We start from the raw sequence: 27958 nt of genomic DNA on the forward strand, positions 1-27958 counted from the left end.
TACCTGTTGTGTGCGTAACGTGGATTCACGACTCTGTTTGTAAACTGGTAACAAACGTTGTAACATCTGGAGTCATGAGTAAACTGCATTAAGTGTGTCTTATCTACGTCGCTACATGTAGAGGCGCTAAACTGATAATAATCAACAAACAATGCGCGTTACTGCTGCATTCACAACGGTGTTAAAGTTGTAAAGTTTTTTTCTAGGTCACTGTCTTTCAAATAAATGAAATTCCAGTTAATGTAGAGTAGCATTTTTCAGTAACTTTTAGGAAAAAAGAATAAAATTAAATTTCTTTCACCAGAGAAATTGCTATTACAATTGTCAGTTTTTTAGAATCCCAATTATCAATGGTCAAAAATGGTTCAAATGGCTATGAGCACTATGGGACTTAACATCTATGGTCATCAGTCCCCTAGAACTTAGATCTACTTAAACCTAACTAACCTAAGGACATCACACAACACCCAGTCATCACGAGGCAGAGAAAATCCCTGACCCCGCCGGGAATCGAACCCGGGCGTGGGAAGCGAAAACGCTACCGCACGACCACTTGCTGCGGGCCCCAATTATCTTCCGACACAGTCATCGTTGTTGTAAGTAACTGTAATTATCAGTGAGACTTAAGTTATTCAGTATTTTTTTCATTAGCTTATAATCCCTTATGCATATTTATTTCTGTTATTTGCGAGTGCAATTTTTTGCATTTGCATGTAGTCTTTTTTAGCGCCAATTTTAGTGTTAATGATTATTGGATGATGAACAAATACGTACAATGCGCTGTGTCTGCGATTATATTACCAGATAGCAGCCAACCGCCTTTATCAAGTGTGTTTAGTGAAGTATTGTGGAAGGGGAAAACTTTCGATTTTGGCAGATGAGAGAATGTTTATCATATTATAGGTTCATGAGCCTTGCTTGCGTGTGTGATACTAATACCGTTATTCTGTCAATACTGGGAACAGTTAAAGGTTCTTGTTTCTACTTACCGCCAAACTTACGTACGTGAAATGTCAGGTGAGTCTATCAGGGTTCCACATCTTCATTAAATGGGCACCGTAGTTTCTAGTTACACTAATATTCTAGGGTATCCTGTTTCGTAACAGCTTGAATTTAACAATACATATATTTCTTCAAACATCTGTCTCATGTTAAGTAGTTATTTCACTAAGAAAACTATCTTAACCAAATATTGATCGCATTTGATATGTGCCTTGACATAAATACGCCTATATAGAAAAGGCTTCATCTTTATTGTTTCTTCTATCTTAGGAATTGAATTTAGTTGTCCTTAGCAGTTAAGAGTCTCTGGAATGATGTAAACACGTGAATGTAAAAGTGTAATGTAGTGATGTGTTCCTTACTATAGACTGTGTTCGAGACATATTTTCAGTAAAAATTTAAGTAAACACACTAACTAATGGTTTAATAATACAACTCACTCTAAGAACAAACTAAGAGAAATATATCTTTCTGTAGAAGGATACATCTCGTTATCTAAGCTCACTGGCACACGTATGATATGGGCCTCATCACATTAGAGGTCAGTGTAACATACAGCTCACGTAACTGTAATAAACCCGATGATGGCAGGATGCTGAAAAAACCTGTTTTCCTAGTAAAATTAGTAAATCGTGACTGAAGCTGAAGTGTCATTTCGCAAATTTACGATAGAGTCACAAATCTCAAGCATATACATGTAACATGGGTAAATTTAAGTATGATTAGTCATTCTCATCCGATTCAAAGACAGTTTCGATTAAGTAGGTTGCCAATGTGTATTACTTACGGCCTTCACCATTTGGCACATGTGGATAACGTAACAACTATTGTTGTTGTTGTTGTTGTGGTCTTCAGACCTGAGACTGGTTTGATGCAGCTCTCCATGCTACTCTATCCTGTGCAAGCTCCTTCATCTCCCAGTACCTACTGCAACCTACATCCTTCTGAATCTGGTTAGTGTATTCATCTCTTGGTCTCCTTCTACGATTTTTACCCTCCACGCTGCCCTCCAATGCTAAATTTGTGATCCGTCGATGCCGCAGGACATGTCCTACCAACCGATCTCTTCTTATAGTCAAATTGTGCCACCAACTTCTCTTCTCCCCAATCCTATTCAATACCTCCTCATTAGTTATGTGATCTACCCATCTAATCTTCAGTATTCTTCTGTAGCACCACATTTCGAAAGCTGCTATTCTCTTCTTGTCCAAACTATTTATTGTCCATGTTTCACTTCCATACATGGCTATACTCCATACAAATACTTTCAGGAACGACTTCCTGACATTTAAATCTATAGTGGATGTGAACAAATTTCTCTTCTTCAGAAACGCTTTACTTGCCACTGCCAGTCTACATTTTATATCCTCTATACTTCGACCATCATCAATTATTTTGCTCCCCAAATAGCAAAACTCCTTTACTACTTTAAGTGTCTCATTGCCTAATCTAATTCCCTCAGAATCGCCCGATTTAATTCGACTACATTCAATTACCCTCGTTTTGCTTTTGTTGATGTTCATCTTATATCCTACTTTCAAGACACTGTCCATTCCATTTAACTGCTCTTGCAAGTCCATTGCTGTCTCCGACAAAATTGCAATGTCCTCGGCGAACCATAATTTTATAATTTTTTCTCCATGAATTTTTATACCTACTCCAAATTTTTCTTTTGTTTCCTTTACTGCTTGCTCAATATACAGATTGAATAACATCGTGGAGAGGCTACAATCCTGTCTCATTCCCTTCCCTACCACTGCTTTCCTTTCATGTCCCTCGACCCATATAACTGCCATCTGGTTTCTGTACAAATTGTAAATAGCCTTTCGCTCCATGTATTTTACCCCTGCCACCTTCAGAATTTGAAAGAGATTATTCCAGTCAACATTGTCAAAAGCTTTCTCTAAGTCTACAAATGCTAGAAACGTAGGTTTGCCTTTCCTTAATCTTTCTTCCAAGGTAAGTCGTAAGGTCAGTATTGCCCCATTTGTTCCAACATTTCTACGGAATCCAAACTGATCTTCCCCGATGTCGGCTTTTACCAGTTTTTCCATTCGTCTGTAAATAATTGGCGATAGTATTTTGCAGCTGTGGCTTATTAAAATGATAGTTCGGTAATTTTTACATCTGTCAACACCTGCTTTCTTTGGGATTGGAATTATTATATTCTTCTTGAAGTCTGAGAATATTTCACCTGTCTCGTACATCTACTATTACTAATAATAAACACACGTATAAAACTTACAAAGTCACGACTAATTGTGAATAACCGGATCATCTATTGTCTCTGGAAAATTCCACCATGAACGCAAAGCATCTTGCGGTATGATAGCTATTTAGATATGTGTATCTGTAAAAAAAGAAGTGTACAATGCATCACAGATACGTGACCCACGTGGCTGGACCAGACTGGCTTCGGCGTCTAGGTGTAGCATTCGATTGCTTCGAGAACAGAAATTGCTTGCAGCAGGGGAGAGCGTTCGGCAGGTGGAAGGCACGGAAAGTGCTTGGCCGGCGCAACCTTAAAGAGTTGGGAATGAGGTCTACTTCACGTTTACTCTGCGCTGGAGTTCCGAGAGCACAAGAGAATGCCGTGAATCCAGGCCGGCCGCCGCTGTCCAAACAAGTTGTTGTCGGCGAAGGCTTCCGGATGTTTGCCGCCAGCCTCTCTCCGCCTGTGTGCTGCTGAAGGCTCACCGCTTTCCTTTCGCAAAGATGGCAACGTGTCTGCCGGAATATGACCCTTCAGAGTCGCGAAGACTACTCGTAAAAAACTCTAGTGGAACTCGAGTCATGTACCACAATAACTGTCTCCTAAAATATGGAAAAACATGGAGAGTCTCTCAGATTTTGTTTGAAGCCCAATAAATGTTGCACAACAGACATTCTTAGTAAACAACATAAATCCTTAATGTAAGTAAGTTTTCAAAGGAACTGAAATCTTTATTGTTTTGTCACTTTATTCGGCACTATGTTATTGTCCATAATCAGTTGTGTCGTGGGCTATTTGATTCATGTTACTCTCATACAGACATTTATTTTAGGTACAATTGTACTTTCAAGTAAATCCACAAATGTTCCCAGAAATTGTCTAAGTTGTCTCAGGACAGGCAACTAAGGAGAAATCTGTTGTACTGCAATATTCATACATATTCTAAAAGCTCCACATTTACTCTTAAAGAACTGTACATATCACATGCTCTCTAGAAAAAATCACCAGGGGAGACGGGGAGAGGTGGGGGGAGGGGGAGGGCAGGGAATGGCCTCTCTTTTAAAGGGGTGGAGATGAAGAAGACATGGAGCCTACGACACATAAATAGCCAGTATTTCAGAATGAGAGCACTTATTGACTTGCAAAGAAACTTCACATAGTTTCAAACATTTAAAAAAATTATTGCTGATAACACTCAAAAAGCTATGAAAGAAAAGAAGTTTATCCCTTACTACATTTTCGCTGTTCATGCAGTAAAACTGCCACATTAGGCACAGCCTTTTAATTTAATACTTATTTACTACAGCTCCATTAGCAACACGTATTGGAGGCAGTATTCACATACACCACTGAATATATTTGCAAAAATATACCATTATGAAACACACAGTTCAGAAGATACAGCCTCATAAACAATGAGATGCGTGAAAAACTGAAGCATAGTTCATGCCGTTTTAATTTATTACTTCTCTACTACTTCCTCTGTTAGTAAAACATTTCATAGATAGCACCCACAGAATTTATATTTGGAGAACAGCAGTGCATGGAAGGGAAATGTCGACTGTTCAAAAATGGAAACAGAACAGAATCTAAGTATTTGAGGTGGGGTGCTACAGAAAAATGTTCAAAATTAGATGGACTGATAAGGTGAGGAATGATAAGGTTCTCTGAAGAATCGATGAAGCGACTATATGGAAAACACTGATAACAAGCAGCTATGGGATGGTAGGATATCTCTTACGACGTAAGGGAAGAATGTCCAAAGTACTGGAAGGAGATGTAGAGGGTAAAAACTTTAAAGGGAAACAGAGGTTCGAATACATCCAGCAAATAATTGCGGACGTAGGTTGCAAGTGCTACTCTGAGGTGAAGAGGTTGGCACAGGTGAGGAATTCGTGGCAGGACGCATCAAACCAGATAGAAGACTGATGACTCAGACAAAATCCACATATACTCATGGATGTATGTGCCAGATGATAGCAGTGTATAACACGTAGTTGAGAGGATACGACGTCAGAGGCCTTGAGCTGACAGGAAACAAAACTGAAAGGCGAAATTGTCTAGAGATACAGGTGAAATATGTGTACATATATGGGCGAAATATGTTAAAGTGTTTGCAATATGAGTAATATAGGCATACGTCGGCAAAGCCAAGGGTAAGAAGCTCCGCCTGAATCTCTGCATCGACTTGAACCAAACTTGGCATACACGTTACTTACTATATGGAAAGAAATAATGTGTAGGTAAGAATCAGTAGCCTCCTATTGCAATCGGGGTGATAACCTGGACAGAAAAGTTGGAAGTGGAAATGGACAGACAGAGGGGGGAGGGTGGTGGATACGGACAGAGGGGGCCGGAGGAGGAAATGAACAAGGAAAGGGAGGATGATGAGGTGGACAGAGAGAGAGGAGGGGGTGAGTAAAAGATGGGCGGAGGGAGGGTGGAGGAGAAGATGAACAAAGAGAGGGGGACAGGGAAATGGTCAGAGAGAGAGGCGCTCGATGGGGTTGGTGTTCGACTTTAAGAGTGTGTGTGTGTGTGTGAGAGTGTGTGTGTGAGAGTGTGTGTGTGAGAGAGAGAGAGAGACAGAGAGAGAGAGAGAGAGAGGCAGAGAGAGAGAGGGGGGCAGAGAGAGAGTGGGGGGCAGAGAGAGTGGGGGGGAGAGAGGGTGGAGAGAGGGGGGAAGAGAGAGGGGGGCTCGTCATTTCAGCCCCAAGACTTTTGTACAATCGGCACCAATGGAAACTGCATTGTAGGGATCGTCTTGCCTAATTTAGAAAATAATACTCTTAATTGTTAGTAAAAGTGTCAGTGCAGATAGGTTTAGTCAAAGTTTCTCAAATTTAATGTCTTGCCTGGTAATGTTGATGCAAGCGCAGGGTCCAGTAGTGTTACTGTTCGGCATCGCTGTAGCCACTCCGATATCCGTTAATCATATGAGTTGTTTTTTAACGTAAGTCTCCCTTTAAATTTCAGAAATTGTTAGGGATTAATTGCGGAGAGGAAAAGATTGTTTGCCACTTTTTCAGAAACCATATTGCAGCGTTGAAGATCGTTAGACGTAAAATGGTCGCACGTCGTCAGAACAGAATGAGACAGAATTGTAGACTACGCCCGCGTTAATCAATCAGAGCTCTGAGCAACCACTTCAAGAAGCTATGGAGAAATTCTGTAAAGCATTGAAATTCAGGGAGAAGAAATAGACCTTTAAAGGTCAAGGATAACTTGGCAATGAAGTCAGAGATATCAATGGACTTGGAAGAGCAAATTAAGTCTGCTGATACCGCGAGAATTAGAAGGCAGCAGACAAATTCTGCTCTTTAGGTAACAAAACAAGTGGCTACAGTATAAATAAAGAGAATATGAAGTAGCCTTAGCTATAAATCTTTTATTAAGGAAATAACATTTATTTTGTGAATAATTACAACTTTAGATATTTGTTTTGCAAATAAAAAATGCCTTTTCTTGCTGCACTGGCTTTTATTCTCCCAGACGCGTTTCACCTTTTTTCAAAAATGAATAGCCGGGTATTTTCAGCATATACTTCGTTAGGTTGGCAACATGTACGTAAACAAGTAAACTGGATGAAATATATAGTTAACTCTAAGTAGTTGCGTCGTGAAGTCACAGTTTTCGATCAAACCTCTATAGTACATAACAACAACAAGGATAAACAAAACGAAAAGTGAGAATAAAAATGCTCGAAACATAAAAATGTGCTTATGATCCGTAAATACAGCGGTAGTGCGACCTGCAGTATGTGACCAGATGAGAGGAAACGCATATGCCAACTAAAAACTCGAACTGTTAGTATTTACAAAAAAAGCGAGAAATTAACTGTTTTACAAGCCACGAATAACACATATAAAAAAGAGTATCATAACTACTTCATTATATAAACAGATGCCACTGATGATGCCTTAAACTGAAAAAAGGCGAAACGCGTCTGGGAGAATAAAGCAGCAAAAGAAGACGTTATTATTTACTAAACAAATATATCTATGCTTGCTGTGGAGGATGGCCTCGCAAATAAATTTAAATGAGTGGTAACTTTTCCTGAAAATGTTTGTCCAGGGTGTAGCCTAATATGGTTACTTCCATAAAATGGGGTGATTTTCAGTACCGACTAAACGAGAACCGAGGTAGGTGGCGTAGTGGTTAGCACACTGGTCTCGCATTCGGGAGGACGACGGTTCAAACCTGCGTCTGGCCATCCTGATTTGGGTTTTCCGAGGTTTACCTAAATCGCTTCAGATAAATGCCGGGATGTTTCCTTTGGAAGAATACGACGGAATTCCTTCCCCATCCTTCCCTAATCCGATGGGACCGATGACCTTGCTGTTCAGTCCCCTCCCCCGAATCAGCCAACCGACAAAAAGACAACGGAAGAGTATGATCAGCAGAGTTAAAGAAAAATTCTGAAGATTAAATTAATAGTTCAGATAACTAATGGTGAAGTACTGAACAGAACCAGGGCGACAACAGCTTTGCGCAGTAACTTCAGGAGAAGATAAGCTAACAGGACACAGTCTGAGGAAAAGTTAATGCAGAAAAAGAATGTTGACAAAAGTTTTCTGGCAGCGGCATAATGTGGAAAACCTATGGTGGAGAAACCAACGTTTAGGCCACGGTTACAGAGCCATTCTTCTGGGTCCACTGATGTGCCTTAGCTGTGAAGGGCCCCTTGTATTTTGTCATTGCTACTACCTGAGCATGACGTTACGTTGAATTTTAAAAAGTCGTTGTCACTGGTCATTTGAGGCTGGAGGACCGGACACAGTACTATATAAGGTTGCAACAGTGGGGGGACTGGGGAACTGCTGCTGTCTATTGCTTCTTGCTTCTTCTTGGTTTCGCCAGTATATCTTTTCACATTATCACGCGGCACGACACTCAGAAAACTTTTCTGTCAACAGACTCTAGCCGCGGAATCCTTCTCAGTTGTACCGGAAAAATAAAGTTTATAATTTGATTGCCTTTCCTTGATCATGGTTCACATTAACTTTGAACCTTTCTAGGGACGACATTTTCACCTTTTTTTTCAGTCACAACGCCTGAAATTTCGGTTTATGATCATACTGAAATGTAAGATCAAGTGTCCTATCATATATCATAAATCTTGAAACTTGTGGGATGTATTAAAATTTCATAGACCTGTTACTTTCGTTTACGCATCGGAATCTAATATTTTCCGCACCATTTAAACAGGCGACTGAAAAGACCGTACTCAGTGTACACATTTATAACACAACAGTAACTGTGAGAGTCATCGAGGACAAAGGACAGTTTTGTGCACATATTCGTTTAACTGATTTAAACGTGTCTGATTCATACATGTTTGTACAGAATGTTTCGAAAACGATATACGTATTGCAACCCTTTACATTGTCAAAAGTACGAATCGCTGCGCCACGGCTCGGTATTTGGAGGGACGAGGATATTGTTTAGTTTATTTTCGTAGTCTTCTATTTTTCTGGTAACCGTCATATGTTGCTAAACAGCTACTCGAGTTTGGGAACAGTAGTTCCGTGATTACAGTGCAAAGATATTTGAGGCTGAGGTACCCAACTGATGATGGAACATTTGCAAGTTGTGTACGCAAAGAAAATAATCCTTGCCGCCCTTGTTTTTCCGACGAAAATGTCGCACAAATTCAAACCGCTTTCCAATGTAGTCCTAGAAAAACAACTCGTCGTGCAAGTTGGGAGTTAAACAGCTTACAAAAACAATTCGGCGTGTTTTGGGACTTCGGCTGGTTGTAAAGCCGTACAAGTTAGAGTTGTTACGGGCTGTACTCATGTTGACAAGCGCAAACATATAGCGGTTGCTGTGGAGTTTCAGTATGCTATTGACAATGATAACACTTTCACACAACGCATCACGTTCAGTAACGAAGCGGCTTTCCACCTTACTGGAAAAGTAAACAAACACAATGTTCTAATATGGAGGCTACACAACACACATGCACACACTGAACATGTACGAGATTCAACCATTTTGTGTGACATCCCACTTATCCATTTACTGCCCACTTTCCCTGATCGAAACACAGTTACCGGTTAGCAGAATCTTGTTGTGTTAGAAAACTGGTTATTTCGGAGGTTGAATGAAGACAACATTTGTTTTCAACAAAAGGGGGCACCCCATCACTGGAGTTGTCAAGTATATAAAGATCTCGATGAAAGCCACCGAGCTGTTGGATTCGTCGTTAATCAACTAGTGACTTAGCATTTCTCAGCTGCCGCCCTCCTGTGGGGATATATTAAGGACAACGTTTGTGCCCCAACACTGCCACAGAACCTAGAAGAGATGAAGAGTCTGATCCGTATCAGCATAACCTAAGTGACGATGGACATGCTTACCCGAGTATGTGAGGAATCGAGTAACGATGTAGTGTTGTTCATGTCACTGGTGGAGGAAATACTGAACATCTGTAATCTAACTTGACAGATTCGTAAATATGTGTCCCAAGTTCCATAGCTGTACGTCTTACAGTTTAGTAAACATATGGGTTCTAAATATGTCAAGATGTAAAAGTGTTATTTCTGTGATAAATGTTCATTGGAAGCAGAGTGTATTTTGGGAAAACATTAATAATTTTATGGAAAATAAAATATGGAAATGAATGTGATTTATAAATGTACTGACTAACGTTCTAAGGGTATTAGAACATATAATTCATTTAAGCAGACTGAGATATAAAGGCAGGGAATTCACTACGAATTTTCGACATCTAGTCTTTTGGATCACAATGGCGCGAGCAGTGCAAGGAAGGAAAAGAACGGAAAAAGCAGAAGCAGCTGCGGTCAAGCTTTGGCAGGGGACGTATCGTAGCGTGTCATGTTTGGCAATTTGAGGCTTAAACAGTAAAAACGGGATGTGAAAGCGCTTAATACTTAGCGTGGCAGTTGCATATAGTTCCCGAAATCGTCTCCGGTTCATTTTGTGTCGGAAAGTAAGAATATCCGACTGGTTTTATGACGGAATATGGATCCAATGACACATCAAGTTAACATGGCTACCACACGTGAGTGGTAGTTACAAATTAATTCCATGACTGGAGAAGCGAACAGCTGTTACGACCCCAATCAACAAGGTAAGACAGTTTCATGTAAACTATATTTAGCAGTGCATCAGGATGTTACAGTAGAACACGTCGTTTGCCAAAGTTTTAATCGAGATTGGCTAAAAACGTTTGCTAGAATCATTGTCATAAAGTCATACCAGTCGAACGTTCCCTGTTCATGTTTTTAAATGTAAGTTTTGTGTCAGTATGTACAGTCAAAATAGCATAATTAATCAATCTTAGTGTTACGTCAATCTTTCAGTGTCCTATTAAAGTAATTTCAAAGAATAATAGTTTACTTTCTTTTTGAAAAGATAATAAGTGTTGCCGCTGGATATGTCATTGTAAAGTTCAGTTCCATGAGATTTCTCACCATTAAATTTGTTTTAGCATAATATTAACTTTACATAATTGTTTTAAGTAAAGATGGCAGCCATTAAGCTGGGCAAGAATACCTCAGTATGCCTCCATCTTGTTTCCATCTAAAATTGTTGCCATTAGTGTCAAACGTAAATTTACTATTGGCACATTCAAAAACACGTACTGAAAGAAAGTTTTTACGTTGCTCCTTCAGATCTGATGACCAAACCAACCTCCACAGATATAGTTTTTCTTTCAGTGGATCCGTCGTGAGGTAAGGCTACATCGCTGCAAAGTGTTTGTTACGGAGATGCGGATAAGACCAAATCCAGGTAGACCATATAACATGTTGTGAGAGTAATAACTTGTATGGTGTACCAATACTGAATGTAAAGCTCCATTACCCACACCTCGCTTTTGAGTGAAGTTTAAATCATAAATACGTACCTTGCTAATAGAATTATTCAGATAGGTAAACCATGTCAAAATTTTTTAGAGATTGTTGTTAATGTTAGTTAAAACAGTGTAATGTTGTGCAGTTTTAAGGAGAATGCTTTGCTGGGTGAACTAAATGCTGCATTTTTCTGGGAAGAGGCATGCAGGCAGCGCAGTAGAGACATTTTTAAGGCACTTCAAGCTGTTAGCGGTACATGCATGTGGTGTCGTAAATTCGACAGCCAACCGGATTTGCTTCCCGTAGCGCTGCCAACATCGAATTTTCACTCCTGCAGAGATACAAAAATTATTTTGCGCATTATTAATTCCATTTTAAGCGGTATTAGCGGTAATAAGGTTAAACGTTGTGACATTGATATTTAAAAAGCACTCCTTTCACTGCTACGTAGCGTCAAAAAAAGGTTCGATTACACGCGGTTCGAACATTTAAAATGTAAAGGCGAATCGGTCACACGTGGAATCGGCGAGTTCGGTTACAACATTTGTTGCTGGATAAAGGCCTCCTCTACACACCTGTACACATTGCTGTCTTTAGCTGTCTTGGCATATTTTCTACTGTGACTTTCAACATTCCATTAACATGTCGTCGCTTTCTCTTCGTGGCGATTTGGATCCATCAATAAACTTAATTTACCTGTTTATACGTCTCACACGTCATTTGAGTCATACGTAAGTATCCAATCCCTTCCCGGAGCCATTTTTTCTCATGTTTCTCCCGGTAACTTCTGTTATTTTTCCTTCCAACGCTCGCGGAGGAAGGCACCCCTCAATTTGTCAATCGGTTCTTTTGTAAATCCTCGTCGTCAGTTTTGTAAAGGCCTCGTCGCTATTGCTGTGTTGGCTGAGTTGAAACTGTTGTTACGATAGGCCAAATTTGTGAGTTCGTGAAACGGCTTCTGGTGCAGTACATCGCTTAGACAATTTCTCCATGCCACTATTGCACAACCACGCCCCAGTATCAGGTAACAGGACAGGAGAACCAAGGCTCTACAACACCCCAACAAATCGGTAGCAATGTCACACAAGCGATCTGGAAAGTTTTACGAGGGATATTAGGAAAGTAAGGAACGATTGGTCGCGAAATGGAAACCACAGTGAAAATCAAAACTGTTTTATATGCAACGGTTAACTACACCTTCCAGCTACCTCTCTACACAGTTGCCGTTCAGACTTAGACATATGTCGTAACGTTGTATCAACTTCTCAACTCCCTTGTTATAGAAGACAGCCGCCAGTGCTTTTCGACAATTTTCTACTCTGGACTGCAGCTCGTTGTCTGTGTCAAAATATTGTCTCCATAGCCAGCGGTTCATTTGAGCAGAGATAAACCTCAGGGGTAGCCAATTACAGGCTGTATTGTGGGAGATCAAACACTTCCCTCGAAAACGCTGCAGGAGCATCTTCATTGCCCTGCAGTGCGGCCGAGAATTGTCGTGTGGGACGAACTGCATGACATTTATGTTATGTGGATCGCATAGTTTCAGGCGAAATCTTTCGGAAAGCCCTCATCTTGGTGGAGACGCTAATTTCTAGCCACTTTTTCTTTCTCACTGCGAGCTCAGGACTGAAAAGAGAGAGTGCCCCACTCATGTGTGAAAAGCTTCATCTTTCCATTTCGCGACCGATCGTTCCTTACTTTCCGAATAAACTCTAGTGCATATCTTTGTGATTTGTCGAATAATGGAACGTGCCATACTGCATGTACGATAACACAGAAAGGTCCTTCATGGCTAAGTGCAAATAATCGTAGTTAAACTTCACAGTACATAGCAAATACAATTTACAAGAAATGTCTGTTCACTTCCAAGAGTTGACTATATGACGTTCCCTCTCTAAGTCATCGCTGCACGATGGTATTTTACCAGGTGAGCGGGAACTGCTCTTCTATCTTTCGAGTAGGCTTCTGTCCTTTGTCGTCCAATCATTGGTTGACTGTAAGCTGCCGGCTGTTGGCCGAGCCGAAGTCGATATCTTCATCCTCAGCGCCGCCCGTGGTGTTGGTGGAACTCACGCAAGTGGCGAGTCTCTACGGCACTGGAATGAGCTGGCATCTTCGTGCCTGTGGTGCTTTTGCTCTGGCTGTGTCTTGTTTGGACGACACAGCAGGTTCCTCTTTGAAAATCCGTATGCCGCCCCCGTTAGTCAGAGGTGACAAGAAGCTTTTAGTTCCAGAAATGTTGGAAGCTTCGTTTTGAAAACTACTTTCGTTACCAACAGCATCCCAGCCCATTTTTAATAGTATTTTTTCCATATAACCTATCAATACACAGAAACAATTACTTGTCAGTAAGGATATATTTTACTAGCATCAATTTTCCTGATTTGGAGAATGACTAGGTTTAAACAATTTGCAGTAAATAAGTGAATATTTTCATACTCATTGCAAAGACACCACTTCAAAGGCTAATTTTGATCAAAAAGAAAAAGTGTTGAAAACACTGATCTTCCTTGGCAACTTAAGAAGACGATAAAGAATATATTCAATGGTGTAAACAATAGACGTCTAGGAATCGACTGAACTTGGACAGTGACGAAGATATTCACTGACCGATACCAACTGAATATGAAAACTGCTTTTACAAGTAAGTTATTTTACTTGTTTCATCATATCTCGGTATAGTGAAGAATGTGCAAACAATCATCATTTTACTATTGCAGGTAACCTTTATTTCAAAAGTGATAAATGGTAAATAACATAGAGGTGTTACTTTTCAATCTCAGCCATTCTCAGAATCCACAGAACAGAAAAAGGTGGAAAATTCAACATTAAAATCGTAAAGTCTTTAAAAGTTTTGATAGGTGTACTTGTAAATGTAGTAAAATAAGATTGAAGATACATGCTATTTATAACTGTACAAACAAATTCATTACAAATTAAGGCCTTGCTTACTTTTTAATTTCGTTTAGTGATTTCATGATCTGCGCTCTATACAGTTATAACACGTTACTAATAGTTACATTTCATAACTAGCCAGATACTGCTTCGACGACTGAAGGATGTGCATATCTAGCGCAAACAGCGTGACAACATGCGCCTATACAGGCTGTTTTGAAGTTTTTGCATTACACGTCTAGGGGTGATAGATAAGTCACTTCGGCCGGAGTGACCATGCGGTTCTATGCGCAACAGTCTGGAACCGAGCGACCGCTACGGTCCCAGGTTCGAATCCTGCCTCGGGCATGGATGTGTGTGATGTCCTTAGGTTAGTTAGGTATAATTAGTTCTAAGTTCTAGGCAACTGATGACCTCAGAAGTTAAGTCGCATGGTGCTCAGAGCCATTTGAATCATTTTTGAAGCTAAGTCACGAAGAACAACTTTTATTAGAGTGAAAATGTTCATTAATACTGCCCGGTGACTCTAGCCATATTTTATTACTGATTATGTCGCTGATACGCGGCAGGACGTAGACACTCTGCAGCGTGAGACTGTCAGGTGTGTTATCTCGTCCACGTGACGGGCGGTAGACCGAGCTGCTGATTCGCATCTATAATACCATTCTCCCCTTGCAGAAATTAATTCTTAAAGTCTCCTTGTTTAATGTCCCTAACAATTTCCGTGTGTAGGTAGTATGCATGCCCGGCGAATTCAATAAAAAGACCAAAATTATTTGGAACACTGGCCTTCGGAATACAGCTTTCTTGTCATATTTTTACTTTTTTTTTAGACATCCGGTTTAGCTGATAAAATCAACAGTAACAGTTGGTGTGGAAAAGGCCCATCTGTGCAGGCGTCGAGAACGCTGCTAAACAAGCATCGGGTGCCTGGAGTTGAATAGAAGAAGCCCCACCCATTGTCTCAGGCATAACGTCATTGACACACAATGGCCATGAGACTTGATAACACTGTGCGAAGGAAACTCGTTATATGCATAATTATTAGTAGTTTGGTCCTTGACAAAAGATATTTTTGTGTTATAAAGAACATACGTTATAAAAAGCTACGAAACGGAAAAATAGCCTTATTTAAAATCGGGCTGCCCTCGGCAGGCCCTTCTGGCGAACGTTAACGTAGCAACGACGGACGGTAAGTCTCCAGATCAGTATCCAAGGAGTCGATATACATCCCATCATTAATCAAAGATGTTATTAACTCCCATTGCGTAAGGAACGCCAGCTAGTAACCATGGAAACGATGGGGAACCGATAATACCGTCATCTGTCAACAGATGCACATAACCTATTGCAGCTAGTGTAATATATTTATACAACAAATATTTTACGTAATTTAACAGATTATTAAGTCGTTACTTTTGCGCAGATTTAATTGATCTTTCTATAAATGTCCGAGTCACTGGTGACAAGGAAAATACAGACAGACAGCATGAATTGCAAGACATACGGCAACTTTATACGAGTGTAAGATACATGCGTATGTCAATAATGCAGTTGATTCCGGATCGAAGTAAGTTAATTACAGTTATAAAGTGTAAATATACACTGTAATTTTCAGTTTGTTTTAGCGTTAAATTTGCACGAACATAATATTTAAACGGGCACATCGCAGTTTAGAAACATAATAATACAATCTAAGAGTACGGAATGACTATATAACTTTTATAGAAATGTAAAATACATGCTTTTTAGTACATTATTTCATTTTAGTGCCAGTTTCGACTGTAACTGAAGCAGTATGGTAAAATGTGAAGAAGAAAATGCGATCACGACTGTGTGTACTGAAATACGTTACAATAAAAAGATGTCTACCGTCGCCGTGAACCGTCAGAGAACATTTTGTAAGTAGGCTGTTTAGGTTTTTGTGTTGGTAACGCCACGTAGCGCTCTTATGTAAGTAGGCTGTTTACTTTTTTATGTTGGTAACGCCATGTAGCGCTCTGTATGAAAATCACTGACTGTGCTGTGTGCAGTCTGTGGCGGGTTTGCTTTGCTGGAAAATTTGCTATTGTAGTGTTGGGCAGTTGGAAGTGAGCCGCCAGCAGTGGTGGATGTGGAAAGAGAGATGGAAGAGTTTTGAGAGCGGACGATCTGGACGTGTGTCCGTCGGAAAAATGTAATTTGTAACATTGTATATCATGAACTTATAATATATGACTTTGGAACATTATTAAGGTGAATACATTGTTTGTTCTCTATCAAAATCTTTGATTTGCTAACAATGCCTGTCAGTAGTTAGTGCCTTCGGTAGTTAGAATCCTTCATTTAGCTGGCAGTATTGGCGCTCGCTGTATTGCAGTGGTTCGAGTAACGAAGATTTTTGTGAGGTAAGTTGTTCATGAAAGGTATAGGTTGTTAGTCAGGTCCATTCTTTTGCAGGGATTATTGAAAGTCAGATTGCGTTGCGCTAAAAATATTGAGTGTCACTTTAGTGTCGATCCGAATACGTAAGGAGAGAAATGTCTGAGTACTCTCAGTTTTGCTCAGCTGTTTGAAAATCAAATTACGTAAGAGGTTTATCAGCACAGTAATTCATTAATTTTTCTAAGGGGATGTTTCAATTTATCCTCTAGCAGGCGTTGTGTCCCCACGAACTGATTGTTTGACAACTCATGCCACCAGTACTTTGTCACCAGGTGTCACCTACGACGTGAAGATATGAACCGCAAATATTCCAATTCTTACTTTAGTCGATTTACAAGTAAAACTGACTAAAATTGAACATTTAATGTAGACCTTTATATCTTTATCCGTTTGTATTTTCTGACGATGAGAAATTTGTTGCAATACTAGTTGTGATTCTAAAAATGATTTTTATTTTCTGACACGATCTGTGATATGAATGCAGAAAAGTCACTAAGAGGTATGTGCCCAATTCTACGTAAATTGAATTTTGTTTCAGCACTATAACGGACAAGCCCGCCCGGCAAGCAGTGCAGTCTAACACGCCGCTTCCCGAGCGGGAGGTGAGCCGGTCCCCGGTACGAATCCGTATGGCGGATTAGCGTCGAGCTCCGGTGTGCCGGCCAGCTTGTGGCGTTTTTCCATTTGCCTCGGCGAATGCGGGCTGATTCCTCTTATTCCGTCTCAGTTACACTGTGTCGGCGATTGCTGAGGAAACATTGTCTTCACATACGCGTACACCATAACTACTCTACCACGCAGTCATTGCGGTTACACTCGTTTGAAACAAAACGTTCACAGTGTGTGTGTGTGTGGGGGGGGGGGGGGGGGGGGGCGGCTAGGTTCAGTGTGGGGGTGGCGATGGGTGAGTGGACTACTGTAACTTGTTGTGGGGTTGTGTACCACTGATGTCTACGGCGGGGACGAAGCACCTCCGTCGTTTCTAGATCCCAGTTCAATACATACACTCCTGGAAATTGAAATAATAACACCGTGAATTCATAGTCCCAGGAAGGGGAAACTTTATTGACACATTCCTGGGGTCAGATACATCACATGATCACACTGACAGAACCACAGGCACATAGACACAGGCAACAGAGCATGCACAATGTCGGCACTACTACAGTCTATATTCACCTTTCGCAGCAATGCAGGCTGCTATTCTCCCATGGAGACGATCGTGGAGATGCTGGATGTAGTCCTGTGGAACGGCTTGCCATGCCATTTCCACCTGGCGCCTCAGTTGGACCAGCGTTGGTGCTGGACGTGCAGACCGCGTGAGACGACGCTTCATCCAGTCCCAAACATGCTCAATGGGGGACAGATCCGGAGATCTTGCTGGCCAGGGTAGTTGACTTACACCTTCTAGAGCACGTTGGGTGGCATGGGATACATGCGGACGTGCATTAACCTGTTGGAACAGCAAGTTCCCTTGCCGGTCTAGGAATGGTAGAACGATGGGTTCGATGACGGTTTGGATGTACCGTGCACTATTCAGTGTCCCCTCGACGATCACCAGAGGTGTACGGCCAGTGTAGGAGATCGCTCCCCACACCATGATGCCAGGTGTTGACCCTGTGTGCCTCGGTCGTATGCAGTCCTGATTGTGGCGCTCACCTGCACGGGGCCAAACATGCATACGAACATCATTGACACCAAGGCAGAAGCGACTCTCATCGGTGAAGACGACACGTCTCCATTCACGCCTGTCGCGACACCACTGGAGGCGGGCTGCACGATGTTGGGGCGTGAGCGGTAGACGGCCTAACGGTGTGCAGGACCGTAGCCCAGCTTTATGGAGACGGTTGCGAATGGTCCTCGCCGATACCCCAACAGCAACAGTGTCCCTAATTTGCTGGAAAGTGGCGGTGCGGTCCCCTACGGTACTGCGTAGGATCCTACGGTCTTGGCGTGCATCCGTGCGTCGCTGCGGTCCGGTCCCAGGTCGACGGGCACGTGCACCTTCCGCCGACCACTGGCGACAACATCGATGTACTGTGGAGACCTCACGCCCCACGTGTTGAGCAATTCGGCGGTACGTCCACCCAGCCTCCCGCATGCCCACTATACGCCCTCGCTCAAAGTCCGTCAACTGCTCATACTGTTCACGTCCACGCTGTCGCGGCATGCTACCAGTGTTAAAGACTGCGATGGAGCTCCGTATGCCACGGCAAACTGGCTGACACTGACGGCGGCGGTGCACAAATTCTGTGCAGCTAGCGCCATTCGACGGCCAACACCGCGGTTCCTGGTGTGTCCGCTGTGCCGTGCGTGTGATCATTGCTTGTACAGGCCTCTCGCAGTGTCCAGAGCAAGTATGGTGGGTCTGACACACCGGTGTCAATGTGTTCTTTTTTCCATTTCCAGGAGTGTACATACATAATGGACGCAACAAAATACATGGATGTTACACTTCGTATGATGAGTACTTTGATTAATTATGTATTGCAGTTTGTACATCTTCATCAGATTCATCCATTTTCTGGTGGACACGTCACATATTTGTATGGAGCCATACAACGTGATCCGTAAGAAAGTACGTAACTCATTTTGAAACTAATTTCGGATAAACCAAATAACAACCGTTATTTTCTGCTCAGAAGGACCAAGGGCTGTAATCATATTCTTTGATGGTGCCTAAACCAAAAATGAGCTCACGAGGGATAGTCATAAAGTTAATGTTCTGGTACTCACTGAAATCCCCGCACCATATTGCAGTAGCATGCCGCTAAGTAGGCGTAGCCCATTAATAATGTGAAATATCGTCTGATAATAGGTGTTCTGCATTTGAAAGGGAACGTTGCTTTAACAATCTGTATTGAGTAGATACAATCGTATGGTCACAATGAAGCGTTGTATGACGTGCGCAGACGCCTGCTGGCTGGTGAAACAAGTCTGAAAGTCGACGAAAGAAGTGACAGATCATCTCTCTCTGACCGGGAAATCGAAAGTTAAGTGAAAGCTTTGATGTTCGAGTACTGCCGTATCACAGTCGATAAGATTATGGCGAAAATGAAAAACATCAACGATTAGTATCCAACATTTCGTACAAACGGCGGCGCCCGCCGTGTTCTGCGACTGTTCACATTGGAAAAAAATCTTGGCAATCTGAGGCAGCATCGAAAATATCGCAGTCTCAGCGTAGTCCAGATGACTCCTCTTGAAGGTCCTGAATGTGGTCATCATCTTGCGATTTTTTTCTTCTAGTCTTCTATCTAGTGTCACGTCACTCATCATAATTTCTCCTGTGCCACTCATTTCATTCAAGAGTAGCATTTGCAACCTACATCCGATATTATTTGATGGATGTATTCCAACCTCTGTCTTTCTCTACAGTTTTCAACCTCTGGAGCTCCCTCTAGTACCATGGAAGTCAACAGTGGTCCTACTGTCCTGCCCCTTCTTCTACGTTTCCATATGTCCTTTTCCTCGCCGATTCTGCGGAGAATCTCCTTATTCTTTACCTTATCACTCCATCTAATTTTCAACATTATTTGCAGCTGTATATCTGAGATTTTCGTCCGTTAGTAGAATAAAGATAATAAAGGTCACCAAGTTTCAATGACGCAGCTTCATTTTTTCTATTTGATGATTAACACTTAGATTGCCAATCCAGTCAATTGGCGGGACCTGAAATTTTCGGCGGATTGTCGGAACTATCTCACCTGTTTTTAAATACAAAATAACGTATATAGATGAACTTGATCCGTCTTGATTGTTGCCTACTCTTCTTAATAACTATAGAAATTCTATTAAATTGCTTTGGCAGTCTGAGAAACAGCAAGGTTCAGATGGCCAACAGTCAGAGTGTTAAAAGAACATTACGTCAATCACGCATTGTGACAATTTCTCTTTTTTTTCCAAGGGTGTCCGAAAAGGTGGGAGTTATAAATTGGATCGATGAAGACTCTCTCCAGTACGTCATGAAAATTTCCACAAGCTGTTAGTAATTTTAGTGTCCCCTGCATATTAACTGAGCATTACAAAGTAATAGCCTTGCACTTCCTGCTACATGGTACCGAAAGTTGAACCGTAACATCAGATCAATTACGACAAACCGAACCTACAGAGATAAAGTTTCTCCATTTGGTACCTCTTTATGCATTAGTGGAAGATAAAAGGAACTCCGATATTAGAAAAGAAATATAGAGCCCATTGCAAGTACAGCTGAAAATGTTTGAAAAAATTCGGTCAAATGTTTTCTGAACTAACTTGTCTCAAAGAAAGAAAGAAAGAAATTAAGTTAGAGAAACATGTGACGCACTTCTTTTGATGTACTTGATTGTAACAATAATTCAAAGGCACCTACGATCTTTCTCTGATCTATTTTGTTTCTTACTTTTAGACAAATCATTTCATAATACATTTGACCGATTTTTCAATTTTTTTTCATACTTTTTTACAAAACATGATCTGACTGAAACTTATTTGTTTTGCTAGCGTCCTTTGATTTCGAAATGTCCTGAATGTAGCACTTCAATCGTAGGACACAGTTTTCATTGATAAATATCACACCAATGTAACATTTTATGAGCAACTTACGGAGACGAACATTTTGACACTTCATGTACAATGCAGAAGCTGCTGTTCGTGAAATGTTTCAGTTTTCTCACAAATCACCAATTTTCTTAATTAGCATGACTGAAGATTTTTGTTGCCAGCCGGTGTGGCCGAGCGGTTCTAGGCACTTCAGTCTGGAACCGCACGACCGCTACGGTCGCCGGTTCGAATCCTGCCTCGGGCATGGATGTCTGTGATGTCCTTAGGTTAGTTAGGTTTAAGTAGTTCTAAGTTCTATGGGACTGATGACTTCAGATGTTAAGCCCCATATTGCTCAGAGCCATCTGAACCATTTTTGAAGCAATTTCTTTGCAAAACTATGCAGTAGGCTGATCAATGTGATAGCCCATTTGTCCATTTCCATCTCTCTATTTCGCTATGAAAATTAGGACAAGAGTCCACCGGGTAATTTATAGAGTGTTTTGTTTTTTCTCCACTCATATGTCTGAAAAAAATATAGACTGAACTGAAAAAAAAAACAGTTCAAAGTACGTCTGGTAGTAACATTACTAAAGCTGCAATACTACACAATGTGAATCATCTGGCGCTATCGATAGGTTGTATACAACACCCACACTTTGAGACACAATGCTCCATATTTTAGTATTCAGTTGCTCTTTACTCACAAACTATTAATCCACCATAAAAAGATGGAGTCTTTTTAAAGGGAATTTAATGTAGTTAAATTTTGTACTAAGGCACATATTCGAAGGAAGCCATAGTTTTAGAGTTATTCCAGATGAACCTATTTTGGATAATTAGAAAACTACAGACGTTGACGAAAACGTATCCCAGTAAAAAATTCAACCGTGTTTAATTTCTCGCAAAAAAGGTCTTGTTTAGTTTTTGTATGCGGCTAGCAGTTCACGCTTGACAACGGCCTTGTCGCAGTGGTAACACCGGTTCCTGTCAGATCACCAAAGTTAAGAGGTGTCGGGCTGGGGTAGCACTTGTATGGGTGACCATCCGGTCTGCCGAGCGCTGCTGGCAAGCGGGATGCACTCAGTCCCTATGAGGCAAACGGAGGAGCTGCTTGATTGAGAAGTATTGGCTCCAGTCTCGTATACTGACATACGGCCGGGAGAGTGTTTATGCTGACAACATGTCCCTCCATATTTGCATACAGTATCGCCTGTGGCCTGAGGATGACACAGCAGTCGGTCGGTACCATTGGGCCTTTACGGCATGTTCTGGTGGAGTTTAGTTTGGAATTGTTTTCACATAGCGAGCGCGAGAATATGAAAAACCTATGCGTGGAGCTTGAAACGAGAATATAGGATGAACATCAACAAAAGCAAAACGAGGATAATGGAATGTAGTCGAATTAAGTCGGGTGATGCTGAAGGAATTAGATTAGGAAATGTTACGCTTAAAATAGTAAAGGAGTTTTGCTATTTGGGGAGCAAAAAACTGATGATGGTCGAAGTAGAGAGGATATAAAACGAAGACTGGCAATGGCAAGGAAAGCGTTTCTGAAGAAGAAAAATTTGTTAACATCGAATATAGATGTAATTGTCAGGAAGTCGTTTCTGAAAGTATTGTTATAGAGTGTAGCCATGTGTGGAAGTGAAAAATGGTTCAAATGGCTCTGAGCACTATGGGACTTAAAATCTGAGGTCGTCAGTCCCCTAGAACTTAGAACTACTTAATCCTAATTAACCTAAGGACATCACACACATCCTTGCCAGAGGCAGGATTCGAACCTGCTACTGTAGTGGTCGCGCAGGTCCAGGCTGAAGCACCTAGAACCGCTCGGGCACACTGGCCGGCTGGAAGTGAAACATTGACGATAAATAGTTTGAACAAGAAGAGAATAGACACTTTCGAAATGTGGTGCTACAGAAGAATGCTGAAGATTAGATGGGTAGATCATATAACTAATGAGGAGGTACTGAATAGAATTTGGGAGGAGTTTGTGGCACAACTTAACTAGAAGAAGGGATCCGTTTGTATGGACATATTATGAGGCATCAAGGGATCACCAATTTAGTATTGGAGGGCCACGTGGAGGGTACAAATCGTAGAGGGAGACCAAGAGATGAATTCACTAAGCAGATCCAGAAGGATGTGGGTTGCAGTAGGTACTGGGAGATCAAGAAGCTTGTACAGGATAGAGTAGCATGGAGAGGTGTATCAAACCAGTCTCAGGACTGAAGAAAACAACAACATCCGTCGAATTTGTGAAGGCATTGTGGCTTGCATATAATCCATGGCTAAGGCCATCTGAATCACTCTGTACAACCCAAAAAGAAAGAGCAGTGTTGGATGTCGTGAAGAATAGTGAGAACAGGAGAAAAGACCTAATCCTTGAAGACGACGATGATGACGACAGGCTTCAGAATACGTTTACTGCTGCAGCGCGCCACCCTTCGAGAGTGCTGCGGAATGCAGCCAGCCTCGTGACGCGACGCTGGGCATCAGCTTCAGTGGGCAGACATTTGCATGCGCGCACCCTGCCGCCGGCCCGCCGTGTGAGACCGTGTGAGTCCAGCCCGGCCCGGCCACCCTGCCCGCGCCCTGAGATCCTGGAGGCGCGGCGAGCGGCCCGAGTGCCGTTTGGGCACAGTGGCTCCGGCCGCCTCTTGTAAACAGCCGCCGACCCGCTGAATAATTCATCACTCGGCGCCGAGAGCGAGCGCCCTCCTGCTCCGGTCACCGACCACCCTGGGCTCGCTCCATTTTTCCTAAACCCCCAACCCCTAGCATCGTCTTCGCCGCGCGCCTCTCCCTTTTTTCCCCAAGAAATCTATTTTTCATTCATACCGGGCGGTGACGGCAAGGCAAGGCGCGGTGCGAGGTCCCGTATAATCGAAAGCAAATAATCGATTTCTCAGCGCCGCCTCGTCTCCCCCTCTGGTCCTGTCTCCGGGCGTACTTCTGCCATCACCTTTCCATTGCGATACGAATATAGATACATCTCGACGATTCCGTCTGTGCTTGTTTATCGTATAACACGGTTGTATACCTCTAAGGCGACTCTGTTGACTGCCTGAGACCAAACAGCATCGGCAATCGTCAAACTTCGACAAATTATTTTATTAGTCTACGCGCTCTGTTCAGTGTTGACGTCACTGCTACTGTTTTTAAACAGTTCTTATATCAATTTTAAACATGACTATCAAAAGATTTTTCTGTTTACCCTCTACATCCTTGAAGTGGACAGCGTAGTAGCCTGTCCTCATGCATGACAATTGCGACTTACGATGTTGACCATTAGTAGAAAAATGTCATTTCCGAAATTTCATATGACTGTGGTACCTGCACGAAGAAAATTAATGGAATTTTAGAATATGTATTACAAAACGGCTAATTCGATGCACGGTTCACGTCTACTGCATTTCAACTGCTGGTTAACGGCTTCATGGGACAGAAAAAATCTGAAATGATAAGTAAATCAAGACCCTAAGCTGTCGACAGGCCTTGATATACATCAACGGGGACAATTGAAAATGTGTGTCCCCACCGGGACTCGAACCCGGGATCTGCTGCTTACATGGCAGACGCTCCATCCATCTGAGCCACCAAGTGCGCAAAGGATAATGCGACGGCAGGAATATATCCCTTCCACGCTCCCCGTGAGACCCATAATCCCAACTTAATGTCCACACACTACATTCGTAGTGCCCCTGCCCACTACACTCATTACTCGTGGCGGACAACCTTACAGAGTCCCGTAAGACTTCGATCAATGCGTGTGCATCCGCACAGAAGGAGGCCAATGGCCGGTTAGTCTTAACTATATGAAGATGGTATCTGTTTTTTCGGACATGTCCGAAAGAACAGATACCATCTTCATAAACAGAAATCTGATTTCCAATGGCTATACCCGCTGAGGCAGTGAAACGGAACTCTTTTGAAAAATCACCAACAACATATGTACAAAGAGAGTATAATTATTTCAACAATAACGTTAAGTACATGAATGGAAATTAATTTTTTACCTAAAAAACAATCATTTTTTGAATATGGTGTCAGTATGGCCGCGTCCTTGGTTCTGCACACATTGTCGCAGACTAAGATGAAATCCGCCCGTGACGTTCAGTAGCATCTGCTACGGAATGATGTTAATTTCATGCTGGAGTCACTCGTTCAGATCTTCTTTTGTTCTTGGTGGATTTACCTCGAAGACTATGCCTTTAAGATAGCACCAAACAAAGACGTCTGAGATGGCCAAATCTGGCGAACGGGCAGGCCAAGGGATATCACCAATCGCGCTGCTTAGAAGTCCTGGAAATGCGAGTTCAATCAAATCCATTGAGATATTAGCGGTATGGCTCGTTACACCAGGCGGCCGTTGTGGCCGAGTGGTTGTAGGCGCTTCAGTACGGAACCGCGCTGCTGCTACAGTCGCAGTTTCGAATCCTGCCTCGGGCATGGATGTGTGTGATGTCCTCAGGTTAGTTAGGTTTAAGTAGTTCCAAGTCTAGGCGACTGATGACCTCAGATGTTAAGCCATCGTGCTTAGAGCCATTTGAAGTAGAGTTTTTTGCACCATCCGTCTGGAAGAGTATTTCTTCATCTGGATCATACGGATCCATTTCAGCCAGACAAAAAGTTGCCAACATGTCAGCATAACGTTCAGAGTCCACCGTTACTGTGTTGCCACGTTCCATCTTCAAAAAATAGGGCTCCACGATTACACGAGAACATACTGCACACCAAACTGTTACTTTCTAAAAATGAGAGGTTTCTCATGTACTTCACGTGGGTTATTTGCGAACCAGTACCAGAAGTTCTGCTTGTTGACTTAACCACTAAGGTGAAAGTGGTCTTCATCACTCATCCGTAAGTCCATGTGCACTCTTTGTCAATTTCTTCCGGTAACATTAAGCTTCGCTTCGCAAAAGCGAATGCGATGATCGTAATCATTAGGTTTTAGGGCTTGCACCATCTGTATTTCGTATGGTTCACAGTGTAGGTCATTCTTCAAAATCCTTGTCATTGATCGATTTGCTGAGGCCAAGTTCATTGCTGTGCCGCCTTCTTGATTTTCGTGGACTTCATGCTAATGCATCGCTCACACGGTCAATGATTTCTGGGGTCTGGATTCTTTTTCTCACTGCCACCTATTTTCTTCGTCGTGCTTGCAGTGGCTTTAAAGTTTTTCACCCACTCTACTTTTACAGCAAACGCACATTGCGCGCTTGACCAACGTCCCGTGGCTGCTAAAATTTCCACCTGTCTAGACGCTCAAGGTCGTTTTCCCCACTCCCATAAATCCCCAACGCGCCCGTTAGCCGGCGTCGAAATCGTGCCGTTTCACTGCTTAACCTTGTATCACAGAAGCGATGTAACAAATATGTGTGAAAAGACTGCGCGCAAATCGTGGTTAGGGGAGCTATTGGTGCTCGATTCCTGTTTCAGTTTGGAACATGGAATAAAAACTTTGTGTAGCTCGGGCCAGCAGCCACTTGTATACTCATTCGAAGATCTGTCTTAGTATAGCTATGTTACAGTATATTAAGCGTAGTTTAAACGACGAATCGGAGCTGGCGTCCAGGCAAATATTGCGAATCTATTAGTTCTTTTTTGTAAAAGATTTTAATTGGGCTGAAATTGATCCTCAGCTAATGACACTAGATGTGTGTGCACTGTTCGGATTCTACGCGCAAAAACCGTTACCCTCAAATAACTCCGGACTGGAGCGAGTTTGATGGTTAAAATTTGGTCCATCGTGTATGGGACCTTGGTATAAGAAACAATCATGCCTCGTTTGGATTTTACTCCCAAAACATGGTTTTCTTGCAGGTTACACATACGCGTGACTTCTGTACTTTAAAGTTTTACGAATCGGTTCAAACTTTGCTTTAAGGTAGAGAAATGGGTGATGTGAAAAATAAATTTCTTATCCTATAATCTTATCGGACGGTGAGATACTATGGCTTAGAATCGAGCTAAATGTAGCACTTAATTTTGTTGTTAACTGACCGGTATAAGCAGAAATCGTTTAAAGTAAATCAAATGAATAAAAATGTATTTTTTACACTAAAACTGAAAACTAAACACCGGCCGCGGTGGTCTCGCGGTTCTAGGCGCGCAGTCCGGAACCGTGCGACTGCTACGGTCGCAGGTTCGAATCCTGCCTCGGGCATTGATGTGTGTGATGTCCTTAGGTTAGTCAGGTTTAAGTAGTTCTAAGTTTTAGGGGACTGATAACCACAGCAGTTGACTCCCATAGTGCTCAGAGCCATTTGAACCATTTGAACAGAAGGCAAAACACGTTCTTTCTGAGCTTTTTCAGACTTTCCGATGCAGTTCAGATTCAGTAAGAAGGTAGAAAAATACATGTAATTAATGGTTTTCCTGTTGTTTTGTGGAAGCTTATCCGTTGCCGCGATATAAAAAACGTAGTTCAAAAGGCAGTGAAAGAATGGATACCGGATCAGAAAACGCCCGAGTCAACAAAAATCTACATCGGTTTGCAAACTATTTTGGACTAACGTCATAATAATGTTAGAGTAAAGGTTGAGAAACAGAATGATAGATGCTCCTATAACAACAAGAAATAGGTTAATCTATAGATGTGTGCCATTCTGATCGAGATAAAGAAATCAAAGGAAAAGTACATGTTGATGTAAAACACAGCGAAAAAAATTAGTTGAAATTTAATACATCCCCAAAAGAAATGGCAACACTTGGTGGGCCGTTTCTGGAGTATTGCTATCCATTCCTTGAATCTCAATAGAAGAGACAGAGAGTTACAACAGAGAGCCGCACTTTTCGTCACGGTAACGTCTTCGTCACGGTAACGTCTGGCCGACGTGAAAGGGTTACTGAGATGCCCCATAAACCCAAGTAGCAGATGCTAGAAAGCGGGTGTAATGCGTCACGAAGCGGGTTACTGATGAAATTACGCGAGTGTACGTTCGGGGGAGAGTCGAAAAACATACTACCTGCAACGTATCTCTCGTGAAAGGATCACAATGAGAAAATCAGAGCAATTATGGCGCATACAAGGGCATTCATGAATGAATCATGGAAATACGGTGGGGAACAGGGGATA

Source organism: Schistocerca gregaria, chromosome 6, assembly GCF_023897955.1.
Source record: "Schistocerca gregaria isolate iqSchGreg1 chromosome 6, iqSchGreg1.2, whole genome shotgun sequence".
In the NCBI taxonomy this organism is placed as follows: domain Eukaryota; kingdom Metazoa; phylum Arthropoda; class Insecta; order Orthoptera; family Acrididae; genus Schistocerca; species Schistocerca gregaria.